This window comes from Gorilla gorilla, chromosome 3 (assembly GCF_029281585.2).
Source record: "Gorilla gorilla gorilla isolate KB3781 chromosome 3, NHGRI_mGorGor1-v2.1_pri, whole genome shotgun sequence".
NCBI classification, from domain to species: Eukaryota; Metazoa; Chordata; class Mammalia; order Primates; family Hominidae; genus Gorilla; species Gorilla gorilla.
The window spans coordinates 14,586,727-14,604,982 of NC_073227.2; the positions used below are offsets into that span (position 1 = coordinate 14,586,727).

General features: G+C 37.4%; 1 protein-coding gene across 10 annotated transcripts in view; it reads right to left on the reverse strand.

Annotated features, from left to right (window-relative positions):
* KIAA0232 (KIAA0232 ortholog) overlaps nt 1–18,256 on the reverse strand; it is a 100,729-nt gene that overhangs the window by 61,201 nt on the left and 21,272 nt on the right. For 2 of the 10 annotated variants that reach the window (XM_055385399.2, XM_055385401.2), the window contains exon 2: nt 17,674–17,757. The exons of the other annotated variants lie outside the window; for them this stretch is intronic. The gene's annotated coding sequence lies outside the window, so the exon portion shown is untranslated. The remainder of the gene's footprint in view (nt 1–17,673; nt 17,758–18,256) is intronic. 10 annotated transcript variants of the gene reach the window in all.

Here is an 18,256-nt window from a genome sequence, read left to right on the forward strand (position 1 = left end):
TTTCACCAGCTGAACTTTTCCAACTGACTTTCAAAACATTTTCCATAATTCATTTAACATTTGGATCTCAGGATGCCAGAGAGATTGTCAATTAAATAACACACTCAATTCTGGAGATGTGCAAGAAATATGAAGAAAATGACCCCTAGAACACTATAATAAAATTACTCAAACTTGTCATAAACAGAAAAATTTTAAAGCACTCAGAGAAAAAAGAAACATTAAATATAGCAAACAAAAGATAAGTATGACCTCAGTTTTCTTGTTGGAAACAATGCAAGTGAGCAGACAATGGAGCAAAAACTTTAAAGTACTAAAAGAAAAAAAAAAACTGTCAGCCTAGAATTCTATACTCATTGAAAGTGTCTTTCAAAAAGATACTTGCACACTCGTATTTATAGCAGCACAATTTACTACTGCAAAAATATGGTACCAGCCCAAATGCCCATCAATCAATGAGGGGATAAAGAAATTGTGGTATATGTATATACATATATATACACACACACACACACATATACATGTATATATATATACACATACACGTATATACACGTATCTATATACACGTATCTATATACGTGTATATAGATACGTGTATATACGTGTATATATGTGTGTATATATATACACCATGGACTACTACTCAGCCACAAAAAGGAACTAAGTAATGGCATTTGCAGTGACCCTGATGGAACTAGAGACCATTATTCTAAGTGAAGTAATATAGGAATAGAAAACCAAACACTGTATGTTTTCACTCACAAGCGGGAGCTAAGCTATGAGGATGCAAAGGCATAAGAATGATACCAGTGGACTTTGGGAACTCAGGGGGAAAGGGTGGGAGACAGGTAAGAGATAAAAAGACTACAAACTGGGTAGAGTGTATGCCGCTCAGGTGATGGGTGCACCAAAATCTCAGAAATCAGCACTAAAGGACTTACTCATGTAACCATCACCTGTTCCCCAAAAACCTATGGAAATAAAAAATAAAAATAAAAAGCAAAAAATTAAAAACTTTCAAAATGAAAGTGAAACAAATGCTTTCTCTGATATGCAAAAACTGAAGGAATTTATCGCCAGCAAATGCTATGGATTTAAATATCACCTCCAAGCCTCGTGTTGAAATTTAACTGCCATTGTGATGGTATTAAGAGGTAGTAAGACCTTTAAGAGGTGATTAGGTCATGAGGGCTCCAACTTCATATCACAGGAGTGGGCTCCTGATAAAAGGATAAGTTCAGCCCCATTTCTGTCTCAAGCACTCTCGCCTCCTCTTACCCTCCCCATCATGTGATGCTTTCTGCCATGGCATGTCCCTCACTACATGCCAGTGCCATGCTTTTGGACTTCCCAGCCTCCAGGAACTGTGAGCCAAATAAACTATTCTTTATAAATACCTAATCTGTGTCATTCTGTTATAGCAACAGAAAACAGACTAAGACAGAACAAAATGTGGATCCATTCAAGGGAACAAAGAGCACCAGAAATAACAACATTTGTCTTATTATTTAAATATCTTTAAAAGACAATTGCTTAAACAAAAATAATACAAAACATTGTAGAGCTTTTATTTAATAACATACATATAAGTAAAACATAAGCCAACAGTAGGATAAAGGCCAGGAGTGGAGAAATGTAAGAATACTATTATTAAGTTCTTGTATGAAAATGGTTTATCATTTGAAGACAAATTCTAATAACATAGCTGTTAATAATAATGAATGTAAATGACCTAAACACATCAATTAAAAGGCAGAGATACACTGAATTTTAAAACAGCAAGACCTAATTATATGCTGCCTATTAAAAAAAAAAACCCTCCACTTAATTTTTTCCACAGAATTCAAATTTATATTCCTAAATGTCAATCTGGTAGATGTAGCCTAAACATGCCAGCTTTTCCCCAAACTTCTCTACCTGCTCTACCCAAGTAAGATGTGGCGTCTTCTTTTTTCTTTTTAACTTTTATTTTAGATTCAGGGGGTACATGTGCAAGTTTGTTACCTGGGTATGTTGCATGATGCTGAGGTTTGGGGTATGAATTATTCCATTGCCCAGGTACTGAGTACAGTACCCAACAGTTAGTTTTTTCAACACCTACTGCCTCCCTCCCTCATCACTATAGCAGTCTTCAGTGTTTAGTGCTGTCACCTTTACATCCACAAGTAACTGATGTTTAACTCCCACTTCTAAGTGAGAACACACAGTATTTTATTTTCTGTTCCTACATTAATTCACTTAGGATATTATCCTCCAGCTGCATCCACATTGCTGCAAAGGACATGATTTCATTCTTTTTTTTAATGGCTGCATAGTATTCCATGGTATATATGTACCACATTTTATTTATGCAATCCACTGGTGATGGGCACCTAGGTTGATTCCATATCTTTGCTAGTGTGAATAGTGCCGTGATGAACATATGCGTACATGTGTCTTTTTGGTAGAATAATTTCTTTTCTGAGATGTAGCCAGTAATGGGATTGCTGGGTCAAATGGTAGTTCTGTTTTAAGTTCTTTGAGAAATCTCCAAACTGCTTTCCACAGTGGCTGAACTAATTTAGATTCCCACCAACAGTGCATGAGTGTTCCCTTTTCTCTGCAGCCTCATTAGCATCTGTTTTTTAACTTCTAATGACAGCCATTCTGACTGTTGTGAGATGTTAACTCATTGTGGTTTTGATTTGCATTTCTCTGATAATCAGCGATGTGGAACTTTTTTTATACATTTGTTGGCTGCTTGTATGTCTTCTTTTGAAAATTGTTCATGTCTTTTGCCCACTTTTTAGTGGGGGTTTTTTTTTTCTTGTTGAATTGTTTAAGTTTCCAATAGATTCTGGATATTGGACCTGTGTCAGATGCATAGTTTGCAAATATTTTCTCCTATTCTGTAGGTGGTCTGTATATGAAATGGTGTATCTATTAATACTGTACACCGTTTACTCTATTGATAATTTCTTTTGCTGTACATAAGCTCTTTAGCTTAATTAGATCTCATTTGTCAATGTTCGTTTTTGTTGCAATTGCTTTTGAGGACTTAGTCACAAATTCTTTCCTAAGGCCAGAATGGTGTTTCCAAGTTTTTTTCCTAGGGTTTTTACAGTTTGAGGTCTTACATTTAAGTATCTATAATCCATGTTGGGTCAATTTTTATATATGCTGAAAGGTAGGGGTCCATTTTCATTCCTCTGCATATGGCTAGTAAGCTATTCCAGGACCATTTATTGAATAGGGAGTCCTTTTCCTGTTGCTTATTTTTGTCAACTTTGTTGAAGATTCGACAGCTACAGGTGTACACCTTTATTTCTGGGTTCTCTATTCCGTTCCATTGGTCTACATATCTATTTTTGTACCAGTACCATGCTGTTTTGGTTACTGTAGCCTTACAGTATAGTTTGAAGTCAGGTAACACGAAACCACTAGTTTTGTTCTTTTTGCTTTGGATTGCTTCGGCTACTCTGGCTGTTTTTTGGTTCCACATGAATTTTGGAATAGTTTTTTTTTTTTTTTCCAGTTCTGTGAAAAATGACATTAGTAGTTTGATGGGAACAGTGTTGAATATGTAGACTGCTTTGGGCTGTATGGCCATTGTAATGATATCAATTCTTCCAGTCCATGAACATGAAATATTTTTCCATGAGTTTGTGTTATCCATGATTTTATCATCCTTCTTGCAGAGACTTTCACCTCCTTCGTTAGATGTACTCCTAGGTAGTGTGTGTGTGTGTGTCTATTGTAAATGGGAGTGTTCTCTCTTGAAGGAATCACTGAACTACTGCCAGTCCAGGGAGTGTATTTTTTTTTTTTTTGAGACGGAGTCTTGCTCTGTTGCCCAGGCTCAAGTGCAGTGGTGCGACTTTGGCTCACTGCAACCACCGCCTCCTGGGTTCTAAAAATTCTCTGCCTCGGCCTCCCGAGTAGCTGGGATTACAGATGCCCACCACCATGCCCAGCTAATTTTTGTATTTTTAGTAGACACGGGGTTTCACCATCTTGGCCAGGCTGGTCTTGAACTCCTGACCTTGTGATCCACCAGCCTTGGCCTCCCAAAGTGCTACAATTACAGGCGTGAGCCACTTCGCCCAGCCTGGGAATGTATTCTTGATTTGGTTCTTGGTTTGAATGTTATAGGTGTATAAAATCCACTTTAAATATAAAGACACAAATAGGTTAAAAGTAAAAGGAGACAAAAAATATTACACTAACATTAATAAAAAAGCTAAAGTGTCTACATCAGTTTCTAACAAAAGTAGATTTTGGTGCAAAAAATACTAACAAGAGATAAAGAAGGTCAATTCATAATGATAAAGGGATAGATGTATCAAAAGGCCATACCAGTCCTTTATATTATACATCTAACAGCATACTTGCAAAACATATGAAACAAAACTTGGTAGAACCGCAAAGATAAATAAACAAGTCCACAATTACACTAGATCTCAAAACCTCTTTGTCAGTCACTGCAAGAAGAAATACACAAAAAAACCAGTAAGGATATAGAGAGAACAACATTATTAACCAACTTGGCCTAAGATAAACTGTATCTTTGGCCACAGAAAAGGTGCAATAAGCTTAAAAGAATTCAATCATACATGCATGTTCTCTGACCACATGGAATTATAACTGGTAACATAAAGATGTCTGGAAAAGCTTCCAAATATTTGAGAACTAAAAACATATTTCTAAACAATAGGGGAGGCCAGGCACGGTGGCTCACGCCTGTAATCCCAGCACTTTGGGAGGCCGAGGCAGGCGGATCACGAGGTCAGGAGATCGAGACCATCCTGGCTAACACGGTGAAACCCTGTCTACTAAAAATACAAAAAAATTAGCCGGGCATGGTGGCAGGCGCCTGTAGTCCCAGCTACTTGGGAGGCTGAGGTGAAAGAATCACTTGAACCGGGGAGGAGGAGGCGGCTGCAGCGAGTCGAGATCATGCCACTGCACTCCAGCCTGGGCGACAGAGTGAGACTCTGTCTCACAAAAAAAAAAAAAAGTGGGGGAAGAAGAAATTGGAGAAATTAGGAAGTACTATATTTTGAACTGAATGTAAATGAAAACACAACCTATCAATATTTTTAGGATGCCACAAAAGCAGTCCTGAGAAAGAAATGTAGAGCACTGTCTATATTAGAAAAGGTCTTAAATCAATGATCTCAGTTTTCACCTTAAGAAACTAGACAAAGAAGAGCAAACGAAGCCTAAACTAAGCAGAAAAAAGATCAGAGCAGAAACCAATGAAATAGAAAGCAGAAAAACAATAAAACCAAAAACAGGTTCTTTAACCTCTAGCCAGACTGATCAGGAAAGAGAGAAGACATAGATTACCAGTATCAGGAATGAGAGAGGTGAGATCACTACAGATTCTATAGGTATAAAAATGAGAATAAGGCATATTAGAAAAACTTTATACCAATAAATTCAATAACTTAAATGAAATGGAAAAATTCCTTGAAAGATACAAACTACCAAAGCCTACTCAAGAAGAAACAGAATGAATAGTCCTATATCTATAAAGGGAATTGAATTTATAGTTTAAAATTCACAAAGAAATTGCTAGGCCCATATAGTTTCAAAGGTGAATTCTACCAAATATTTAAGAAAAGCATAATTCCAATTCTATACAAACTTTCCCAATACTTCTCAAATCATGTTATGAAGACAGCATTAAACTGATACCAAAAGCCAATAAAGATATTACAAGAAACAGGCTGAGCGTGGTGGCTCACGCCTGTAATCCCAGCACTTTGGGAGGCCGAGGCGGGTGGATCACGAGGTCAGGAGACCGAGACCATCGTGGCTAACACGGTGAAACCCTGTCTCTACCAAAATACAAAAAAATTAGCCGGGCGTGGTGGCAGGCGCCTGTAGTCCCAGCTACTCGGGAGGCTGAGGCAGGAGAACGGCGTGAACCCGGGAGGTAGAGCTTGCAGTGAGCTGAGATCATGCCACTGCACTCAAGCCTGGGCAACAGAGCGAGGCTCCGTCTCAAAAAAAAAAAAAAAAAAAAAGACATTATAAGAAACAAAGAAGACCAATATGCCTCATGAGTACAGATGCAAAAATTTTACACAAATTTTCAGGTAATTTAATCCAATAATATATACATCAAACCCAGAGGATACAAGGATATCAGAAGAATGCTGTTCTACACAATCGTCTACCACAGAACCTCCAAAATATTCGTTTCACTGTACAACTCAAAGGCCTTAAAAATTGACACCATGAAAGATTGGATTCACTGTAAAGACTGATATATTGTTTTAGTTTTATTATGTTTACTTTAAAATGTGATCTCAAGCCAACCATAAGATTCTTTTTCTTGTCGATAGAGAGTTCACATTTATTTAGCCAAGTGAAAGGATTCAAGGAGGTGAGACAAAATCAGCATACGAATGCAAAATAAAGCAAAGCATATTGAACTCCCACATGATCTCAAAGCTGGTTAAAACCTTTGCTTGCATTATTATCCTTAAGAGAACCGTTCTTACAACTTGTCCAAAATCTGATTGCATGTAATTTTAAAATAATTGGTTATATCTATAGTCATGAGTGATTAAAATCTACACAGTACAGACTGCAGAGGACCAAGGAAAAGAAAGAAAAAGAAAGTAAAGGCTGACAAGTAGCTTCAGACTGCTCTACATTCATCTATGCAGTACTTTTCAGTGGATAGTAATAACTGGGGTTTTTAGACAGAAGCACCAACCATACGATGGCTTCTTCCTGTACCATAATGACAGATCTAAATGTTCTTGGAGCTAAAGAGTATTCATTCTCCTTGCTTTAACTCAAACTGTTAGCAGATGACCCACGTACAGAATACTGGGCACTAAGCTTTCTCTACCTAAGCAGCAAGCCTTTGGTAGAGGGGTAAACATTTGACCAAATTAGAGACTACTTCTAGTTGTGAACTGAAAGGAGACTCCTAGGTATGTTGGTTCACGAATTAACTCTCTTTAATTAAAACTTACTTCACGTATGATCCACCATGATGAAACTTACCTCTAATGGTCACAGCACTGAGGGTCAGTGCTGGTTTTGACAAGCACAGGCAAAAACCCGTGTTTATTCACCTGGCATGATGAGGAACACAACTGGCAAACACTCAAATTTCAAACTATCTGCCTTTACACTCATTCCAAACATGGAATTTAGTCAATACGATGTTAAATTTTAGTTTAAATTCTATAAAAAAGTTTTAAAGAAAAAGCACCACTATATATCAAGTGTTTTTTTTTAACGTTCCCTTCCCTCTTCAGAGGCTTGTGCCAAGAGAAAAGGACCTTCAAATCATCTTATCTTTCTCTTATGCAAAATTAGCCCAAATCATCCTAATTCATGTGTATTCCCACATGAATACACTTATTTTAAAATTTGTTTTTACTTTAAAGTTTAAATCGTTTCTATTAAAAATGTAAAAACAATATAGATAGTTCCCATAAAAGTTTATATATCATTTGAGTCATCTTTAATTCACGGAGGTAGGATGGCGAGTGGAAAGTACACTAGTTCAGCAATCATAGTACCTTAGGTTTTTGCGCACAGTCCCACCTCTGCCACTTAATAGCTGGCTTTTGTGCCCACAACTTCCCAGGGTCATTGTTTTCTCATCTGTAAAACAGAATAATGTATACTGACTCTTCCTACCTTTCAACCTCTCACAAAACTGTTGCATGGGAAAATGAAAAGTCTGTGTATTTTGGGGTATCTGCATTTCTCCAAATAGCATACAAATTGAAGGCATTGTTAAAGACTACCACACTCAAATTGTTTTTATATGCTTAGTGTTACAGGTTCTGTTACTAATAGGATTATATAAAGAATAGTAATTATTTAAAATATGTTAGCCTTTTAGAACAAAATACTCAATTTCTTTACTATCCTTAAAAAAAAAACAACAACCAACTATGAGATCATCTTCATTTATAATAATCTAGTTCTAGTCCTATCAGGGCCTTTCCTCTTTCAGGTAACATTGCAGTTCTCTACAACAAAGTTCTAATATGACAGTGCAAAGAACCCAAGGTGGTTAAGTGCAAAGGAGGAGGAATATGGAAATACAACAACCTCTCTTTGCTGTCCAGTTTTCTACTTGTTTTAGAACACAGACATCTGCAGAGCAATCTCCATACATTTAAACTATGTTATCCCCAAGCAGTCCAGAGAGAGAGCTCAGCACATACATATACTTGCAGTTGTACGCCTAGTACACAACTGCAAGCCCTTTTAAAGACCTTAGGATTAAAAATAGCCTTGGTCCAATGAAAATTATCCCCCAAAGGCTGGAACAACTCTATGCAGGCTCTGGGGTCAATATTAACATTGCTCTGTGATGCCCGGCAGTGACAGTGTGATGGAGTAAGGCGAGAACAGACGTCAAGCCAGGCTCACTCCTATGGCAGCCCCCAGGAAACCCTGCACTAAGTTTAAATACATGCCACTTCGGGTCTCCAGGAGTCAGAGCTCTGGGCATGAGAGTTTATAACCAGCCCAGGGACTAAACTAAATTTTTAAATGAAAGTATTTAGTTATTTATCTAGTCTACATGTTTTCAGGGTGATATAATAAACCCCAAATGGTTTGTCCATTAAGGGGGAGAAAAAAACAACAGACCTGGCCAGGCGCGGTGGCTCACGCCTGTAATCCCAGCACTTTGGGAGGCCGAGGCGGGCGGATCACAAGGTCAGGAAATCGAGACCATCCTGGCTAACATGGTGAAACCCCATCTCTACTAAAAATACAAAAAGTTAGCCGGGCGTGGTGGCAGGCACCTGTAGTCCCAGCTACTCGGGAGGCTGAGGCAGGAGAATGGCGTGAACCTGGGAGGCAGAGCTTGCAGTGAGCCGAGACTGCACCACTGCATTCCAGCCTGGGCAACAGAGCGAGACTCCGTCTCAAAAAAAACAAAAAACAAAAACAGATCTAAGTACTTAAATTACTATATAAGTAAATACTTTCCAAGAAGTAGACCAAACATAATGCCACACTTCACACAAGTAATTGAATAATGAAGGGTTTTTTAGAGCAGTGAGGAATTGTTTTGAAGAAGTTCATAAATCTTCTCAAAATCTCATCCCTTATGTAATAATGTTCCGAGAAACATGGTGCTATCTTTTTATACTCTATATGACATATATTACTAAAAATAATTCAAAATTACAACTCCTATTGGTGTTCCTAATTATTGAGAGTGCACTAATAGCATTTCTTATAAGCTATAAGAGACATACTATCTATAGTTCAGTTTCTCTAGTGTTCAAGTACAGCAGACATGTGGCCAAGTTAACTTAAATATTAAGATAGTTCCCTTTTTTGTAATACACTGTAAATAATTTTAGGTGTGATTACAACATATGAAAATTATTTCAAAAAGCATACTCTCTTTCTGACATGGCTGCATAAATACTATCTGTGGACTGTTCTCTCAATTTACTTTTGTTACAGCACAACTGATCAAAAAGAGCACCAGACAGTAAACAGTCACAAACTGGGCTTCTCTGGGCAAAATGTAAAATGTGGACCTTGTGGAGAAAAATCTGGGCAGCTCTATTCAACCGATATATTCACTTGCCGATATATATTAGTACCACAGCACTTCTTTCTTTCTTCTCATGTTTATCATATATATCTTTATTAGCAAAGTTTTAAAGTATTTTTATAATATAAAAATAGAAGTAGACACTCATACATAATTTCAGCACCTAATATTCACTGTTAGTATTTTGGTGTGCTTATTACCATTGTTTTTTCCTTTGCATAGGACTTTAAATTTATTATTTCTATATATTAAATAATAACATACATATACTTTCATATTCTGCCTTTTTCACCTGGCATTATGTCACCCCCACGGCGTTCTAAGACCCTTACTGCACTGCCCAATATGGTAGCCACTAGTCACATGTGGCTATTTTAAACTAAAAGTCAGTTCCTCAGTCACACCAGCTACAGTTCAAGTGCTCAACAGCCTCATGTAGCCGGTGTGCAAATATAGTACATTTCCATAATCACAAAAGTTCTACTAGACGACACTGGTTTTGACTCTCTCCTCTCTAGCAAATGACTATGTTGAGCTTAATAAAGACTCATTAGCTCTTTCAATGGAGTTCATATGCCCCTCCCCACGTTCCAGTAGGTTGTCCAAGACACTACCTGGAAGAAAGGCTACTAATCACAGCTACTCTGAAATAACACAATGTGCCCAGAAAGAACTGTTTGAGAGAACTGGAAAACATCTACTTTATGTTTGATAGGTCTCAAATTTCAAAAGGTCAAATTTCATTACATTTCAATGTAATCATGGAAGGTTCAATGACAAAGTCAGACTGTATGGAATAACAAGAACAACTAAAGCCTACTGACAAAACAAAGAGAGAACTGAGAATAATTAGGATAAGGGGTCAATAACAAACTGAGGGAAAAGGTTAAAATAGGGTAGATTATGCAACAGAAACAACTCCCAAATTACAGTAGCCTAACACAAAGGTTTACATCTTAAAAAAAAAAAAAAAAATTAGGCCAGGCACATTGGCTCACACCAATAATCCCGGCACTTTGGGTGGCCGAGGCGGACAGATTGCTTGAGCTCAGGAGTTCAAGACCAGCCTGGGCAACATGGTGAGACCCCATCTCTACCAAAAAAATACAAAAATCAGCCAGGCATGGTGGCTTGCGCTTGGAGTCCCAGCTACTCAGGAGGCTGAGATGGGAGGATCACTGGAGCTCGGGAGGCAGAGGCTGCAGTGAGCCAAGATCACGCCAAAGCACTCCAGCCTAGGTGACAGAGTGAGACCCTGTCTCAGAAAGAAAAAGCAAAACTTATAGGGTACAGGTGCAATTTTGTTACATGCATAGATTGCATAGTAAGTCAGGGTTTACGCAATACCTGGCTTTCTATGTCTGGCTTGTGCCTTATCACTTAAGATAATGACTTCCAGTTCCACCAATGTTGCTGCAAAAGACACGATTTCACTCTTTTTTTATGTCTGAATAGCATTCTATTGTGTGTATAGACCACATTTTCTTTACCCATTTATTCACTGATGGACACTCAGGTTGATTCTACATCTTTGTTACTGTGAATAGTGCTGCAATAATCATACGAGCACAGGTATCTTTCTGACACGTTCTTTTCCTTTGAGTATCTACCCAAAGCAGATACTCAACAGTGGGAATGCTGAATCGAATGCTCATTCTATTTTCAGTTCTTTAAGAAATCGCCATACTCTTTTCCATAGAAGCTATACTAATTTATATTCCCACCAAAAATGTTTAAGAGTTTCCTTTTCTCTGCATCCATGCAAATACTTGTTTTCTTTTTGTTGTTGTTGTTGTTTTGTCTTTTTAATAATAGCCATTCTGACTGGGATAAGATGACATCTCATTCTGGTTTTGGTTTGCATTTCTCTGATGACTGGTGATGCTGAGCTTTTCTTCATATACGTGTAGGCCATGTGTATGTCTTCTTTTAAAAAAAGTCTATTCATGTCTTTGCCCACTTTTTAATGGGATCTTCTTGTTTTTGCTGTTGTTGAAGTGTCTGAATTCCTTGTATATTCTGGATATCAGTTCCCTATCAGATAAATAGTTTGCAAACATTTTCTCTCATTCTACAGGCTGTCTCTTCAACCTCCTGCTGATTTCTTTTGCTCTGCTGAAGCTTTTTGGTTTCAATAAGGCCCATTTGTCTATTTCTGTTTTAGTTGCCTGTGTTTTTGAGATCTTAGTCACAGATTCTTTGCCTTTATCAATGCCCTGAAGAGTTTTCCCTAGGTTTTATTCTAGTATTTTTATAGTTTCAGGTCTTACATTTAAGTCTTTAATCCATCTTGAGTTGATTTTTTGTATATGGTGAGAGACTGGGGTCCAATTTCATTCTTATGCATAGGGCAATCCAATTTTTCCAGCACCATTTCTTTAAGAGGGTATCCTTTCTCTGATGTATGTTGTTGGTAGTGTTGTCAAAGATCAGTTGGCTATATAAATATGTGGCTTAATTTCTGGACTCTCTATTCTGTGCCATTGTCTATACATCTATTTTTACACCAGTACCATGCTGTTTTGGTTACTATACCCTTGTAATATAATTTGAAGTCAGGTAATGTGATACCCCCAGCTTTGTTCTTTTTGGTCAGGATTGCTTTGGCTATTAGGGCTCTTTTTTGATTTCATATGAATTTAGGATTTTTTTCCTAATTCTGTAAAACATGACATTAGTATTTTGATAGGGGTTACATTGAATCTGTAGATTGCTTTGGATAGTACGGTCACTTTAATGACATTAATTCTTCCAATCCATGAGCATCGGATGTTTTTCCATTTATTTGTCATCTACAATTTCTTCTATCAGTATTTTGTAGTCTTCCTTGTAGAGATCTTTCACCTCCTTCGTTAAATGTATTCCTGGGTACCTTGTTTTTTTATAGCTATTGTAAATGGTACTGCCTTCTTGATTTCTTCCTCAGCTAGATCGTTATTGGTGATATATAAATATTACTGATTTTTGTATGCCGATTTTGTATCCTGCAACTTTACTGAATTTACTTATTAAATCTAGGAGGTTTTTTGGTGGAGTCTTTAGTTTTTCTAGATATAAGAGCATATTATTGGCAAACAGGGATATAATTTGACCTCCTCTTTTCTAATTTGGATGCCTTTTATTTCTTTCTCTTGCTTAATTTCTCTTACTAGGACTTCCACAAAGGTTTATATCCTTCTCATACTATGTGTTCATCCTGGATTGGCAGGGATGATCAGGGTAATCACTCATCATAATCATTCTGGGACACAGGGTGACAAAATGGCCATTATCTTGAACCCTGCTAGTCTAGGGGGCCAGAGAAAATAAGATCTGCACCAAAGCTGGCACTGGTACTTTGAATGCTTCCTCCTGGAAGTGAGCTACTCACATTTTATGGGTCAAAGCAAGTCTCTTAGCCTCACTTCACTTTAATAGGGCACGTATCACTAGCCCTAATGACCACTTCAAGGGGTAGAATATGAGGCTGTTAATATTAAGGAAACAACTCTGAAGTCTAACATTATTGAAACCAGCATTCTGGTAAACACAGACAAACTATCAAAGACAAAAATAATAGGATCATAAAAGTTTCAGAAAGCACAGACACGGCTGAAACACTAACACCCAGCTGGCAATGGAATCATTCCTGCCCTGCCTTCCTGAAGAAGCCCTTTCTAATTATTTAAGGGCATACCACTGTCTTCCTCCCAACACTTATAGAGTGCTGGCTGTCCTCATGGCCTGCTGCCTTGTGATGATGTCCTTTTATACTATTCTCTAACTGCCTCCTGGGAATGGGTTCCTCATCAAATAGGCTTAAAGTTCTTCAGGCCAAACTGTGACATCCTCCACATGTACCATTTAGTAGAATGCTTAGGCCTTGGCAGGTGATCAAGACTGTGCTGAACTAACTACTTCCCAAATCTAAATGTAGGAGAATAAATTCTGAAAAAGAGAAGTTTGGCAAATAAAATGATATTCATAATACTAGCAGGTGGGAGAAAAAACCAACTCAGATCACACTCTGAGTCCACAGGCAGGGACTAACTAACATAGGAATTTTAACTCATTCTCTCACGATCCCATGTACTAGAGGTTTCTTGTGTACAAGGCACTGTGCCTGGTGTCAGTGATATCGAGACAATCATGACTTCTCTCAGGATTTTCCTTTAGGTATTTACCATCCTGTATTAGCAGGCTTTCGCCTTAGGTAAAGCAACTTGTACTCTTCCCACAGAAGCCCTCTACCATTCCCTTTGATCTAGTATGGTACTTCTGCAAGTCATGCTTGAACTCTCTATATTTTTAACTGGTCCTTTCTCACTACAAACTTCATACTCACATTGCTGGTGTGCTCGGTACCCAAGACACTGCATTACCTGCAACTGTCTTTTCATAATTATTCAATTTGGGTGTTTATAGGACTTTCACACAAGGAAAAGACTTGAGGGGGAAGGCATAAAGCATATATAACATAAAGTAAAAGAAAGAATATAGAAAAGAGCATAAAGAAAACAGATATTTGAAATATTAAGACTCTGGCTTTTGGACTCTATTACTTTTCACCAAAATCCTAAATAATATTTGCCTGGCAAGCCAGAGTGTGCAAACATACAATTAAGTAGTTATACATTTATAAATAATTCTTGTCTGTTATTTTCTTTTTTGAGACATAGTCTCGCTCTGTTACCCAGGCTAGAGTGTAGTGGCATGCTCTCAGCTCACTGAAACCTCTGCCTCCCAGGTTCAAGGGATTCTCCTGCCTCAGCCACCCGAGTAGCTGGGACTACAGGTGCACATCACCACACCTAGCTAATTTTTGTATTTTTAGTAGAGATGGGGTTTCACCATGTTGGCCAGGCTGGTCTCCTGACCTCAAGTGATCCACTTGCCTTGGCCTCCCAAAGTGCTGGGATTACAGGCATGAGTCACTGTGCCTGGCCTTGTCTGTTATTTTCTGATCTCAGCACATGAATTTGGAACCGAAGATAATGCTTATTCTCTTTAGTAGGTAGCCTGGCTCCAAAGCCAATCTACAGCCAGAAGAGAAAATCCATAAATAATCTACAACCCAAACTGGAATTCAAGCACTGAAAACAGGAACCAACGGCTATAAACTATGTAAACCGGTTTACCCTAGGTATCTGAAAAGCTACGTAGAAATGGACAATCAGACCTACAGTTTTCTTCCCCATTCTAGAAGTGTGTCAAGTCCCAGGAAATGAATAAGGCTTTTTAAAAAGTAATGTAATCAACAAAACTAGTGTGAAACTTGAGTTCTTTCTACAAAAAGAGGAAAAACTGCATAAAGATTGAGAAATTGCATGCTTACTAGTCATCAGAAATAAACACGTAAGTATATATGCTCCAGTGACAATTAAAATGAATTATTAATATTTTCATAAACAGGATTGTTCTTATAGATAAGATTACTACTCGATAGCAAGAGAAGTAGCAAATGTTTTCATAAATTGCAAGCCTGTAACAGATTTGGTTAATCTGGTTGATCTTTATGTTTAAAAGATAAGGAAGAAAAGCTGGATGCTGTGGTGTGTGCCTATAATCCTAGCTATTGGAGAAGCTGAGGCAGGAACAACACTTGAGCCCAGGCGTACAGGGCCAACTTGGGCAACATAGCAGGACCCTGTCTTAGATAGATAGATAGATAGATAGATAGATAGATAGATAGATAGATAGATAGATAGATAGATAGATAGATAGACAGACAGATAAAAAGGAAAAACCAATTTTGTAATGATAAAGTGTAGGTGAAAGCGATCAGTTCTACATAGATTCAGAAGTACTAAACAGACTTCTATTAAAACAAAACAAATGAGAGCTAGATCTAGTGTGTAATGAGACTAAATAAAAGGGAAAAGCTTTCTATGCAACCTGGATAAACTTTCCTCTACTGAGGAAATGCTACTGTCAAATGCTCACAGACCTGAAAGTTTCGATCAGCCCGTATGTTCTTATTAATTCTTTTTTTTTTTTTTTTTTTTGAGAGGGAGTCTAGCTCTGTCACCCAGGCTAGAGTGCAGTGGCATGATCTTGGCTCACTGCAAGCTCCGCCTCCCAGGTTCATGCCATTCTCCTGCCTCAGCCTCCCAAGTAGCTGGGATTATAGACACCCACCACCACACCCAGCTAATTTTTTGTATTTTTAATACAGACGGGGTTTCACCGTGTTAGCAAGGATGGTCTCGATTTCCTGACCTTGTGATCCACCCGGCTCGGCCTCCCAAAGTGCTGGGATTACAGGCATGAGCCACCGCCAGGCCTCTTATTGTTTTGTTACTGTTTGAACTTATTGTTTAATTGTACTATGGAGATGAACTGCTTGTGCAAAGTTACATTGTTTTATGTCTAACTTATACTTGATTTCAGTTATTTGATGATTCTTACTCATCTGTTAATATTTCTGGTTTGAAAAGCTGGACTGCCATATTAAAAATTTTTTTTTACAGGTTATCAAATTATAATAACCAATGTAGACATTTAGTTCATTTAGACCAATTAGATGTCAAAATTCTTTAGCAGGGCTACAAAATGGCAGTTTTTATGCCTTCAAAAAGTTATGGAGATTTAAAAAAATGCCTTTTTTACCTAGCAGGGGTAAACCTCACATCAGACACTTTACAGGACAAAAGGATAAAACATTTGGGCCCAAGGGGAAGAGGAAAATGTATACACTTACAACTGAAGCAAATCCTCCTCCTTCCTTGCAAAAGATAACAAAATAGCAACTAAACAAAATGCAAAAACAAGATACAACAAAATTATTATGAAATTCTAAAAGCTTTTGGAAAAATTATTGGAAAAGGGACGAAACAACTAAATTTTAGAAATTTAAAAATTTCAATTAGGAAAAATGGAAACATCTACACATTAAGAAATGCAAAATTTCAAAAACCCTAAGCTTACTTGGAAAAAAACTAAAATAAGTAATTTTTACACTTTTTGAAAATTCAAAAAGCTCCAACATGATGAAACCCACTCTGTCAACGCTGAAACATTTTATCATATAAAATACTAGATCATAGTGTACCAAAATAATTTTACAATGTGATACTGTTGGTCCTCCAAATGTCTGGGCATATAAATTCTACAGCTTTCAACTACTAAACTCAAAACCACAAACATCTTCTGAGTTTCAATGAGTGAGGTAAAGGTAGCATGAAATTCTGTAACTCACTGGTAAGACAGTGAGTTAACATTTTTTAAATTACTATAAAAGCCACAGCCAAGTAATACAAATTATAGTTCTCCAAAACGGACTTAGGTAAGAAGCAATACTTCAATAATGTGTTTATATCTGTCAATAATCTAATTCTATATGAAAAGTTTATATGGATTATCTGATTCATATCCTAATAGTTAAAAATTTTAAAGAGTCCAAATAAAATTTTCTGTTTATGCAAAAAGATACACACTAGAGAACTCAGAATAGGATCAAAGTAGTACATATGTTCATTTCTCATCCATTAATTATATGCTTCCAACATTAAATCAAGCCTTTAGATATGGTTCTGAAGATAACTATAGTAATTCTTCTGGACCCTAGGAAGATATTTAAATAAACAGTGTCATCATTTAAAGGATAACTTGCTACACAGTTTCCCCAAAGTATACTCTGGGTGATATAAAAATATATTCCTTTGCCATAAACGTCTTCATTTTGCCTAATTAGGGAAATATCAAAGCTGAAACAAGAGCAGGTTTATTGCAGGACATCTTGAAACCTTTAATAGGCTAATAGGCACCCGGAACCTCCAAGAAGGAAACAAAGTAGGGGAGAGCATTCATTCATTCATTCATTCATTGACCCATTTTGCTTCCTTGGAACACAGCTTGGGAAACAGGAGATGTTCTAATCAGAAAGAATTTTCTCCAAGGCCCAAGTTATTAATATAAGCAAGGCATAGATCACCTGACCTGAGGTTTTCATATCCTGAATTCCCAGGATTAAAAAGTTAAACTGAAGATGTAATTTAGGAATAAGATCATTAATTATATTCATCTCCTTTCCTTTAAATAACTTGCATATACTGTACTATTCTATACAGTAAATCAATTAGTATTCCCTTTTATATGGTATCAGAAACTTCCACATTTTCCCATTTTCCCACATACACTTAGGGACTTACTGGTTGTCTTCATTCTTAACGCATTCTCCGGAACGGTTACAAGGGCAGAGTCCACCGCGCCCTACCTTTATCAGTGCACACTACCTACACAACAGTGAAGCAGGCATTTTAGTATCAAAGACATACCTACCATCATTAAAATGATCTTAGGTTTCTTTACACTTTACAAAGCAATCACAGTTTTTAACGGACCAAAAGACAGCTGTCTGATAATGGGATGTTAATGGCAGAGCTTCCACTAGGTAATGAACGCAACTGGTCAGTGGCTCTCAACTGAGGATGGCAGAGTATGGCACACTAGCGTTCATGTACCAAAACAAGAGGGAGCACTCCAGGGGCTGGTGGAGGGAGGCCTGCTAGAGCAGGAATACCTGTATTTAACAAACATTTGCTAAGTATTAGGTACAGCTGCTAAAAGTGTTAGAAATGCTACCAAATTTAATTGCACTTTAAGGCATCCTTGAATCTGGGAAACACATTGAGAATTCCTACTAGCTGTGATGTTTATCTTACGGAACTCTCCCCAAATAAATAAAATAGATGTATTTCTCAAAACCTCAAATACAAATACTTTAAAGACAGG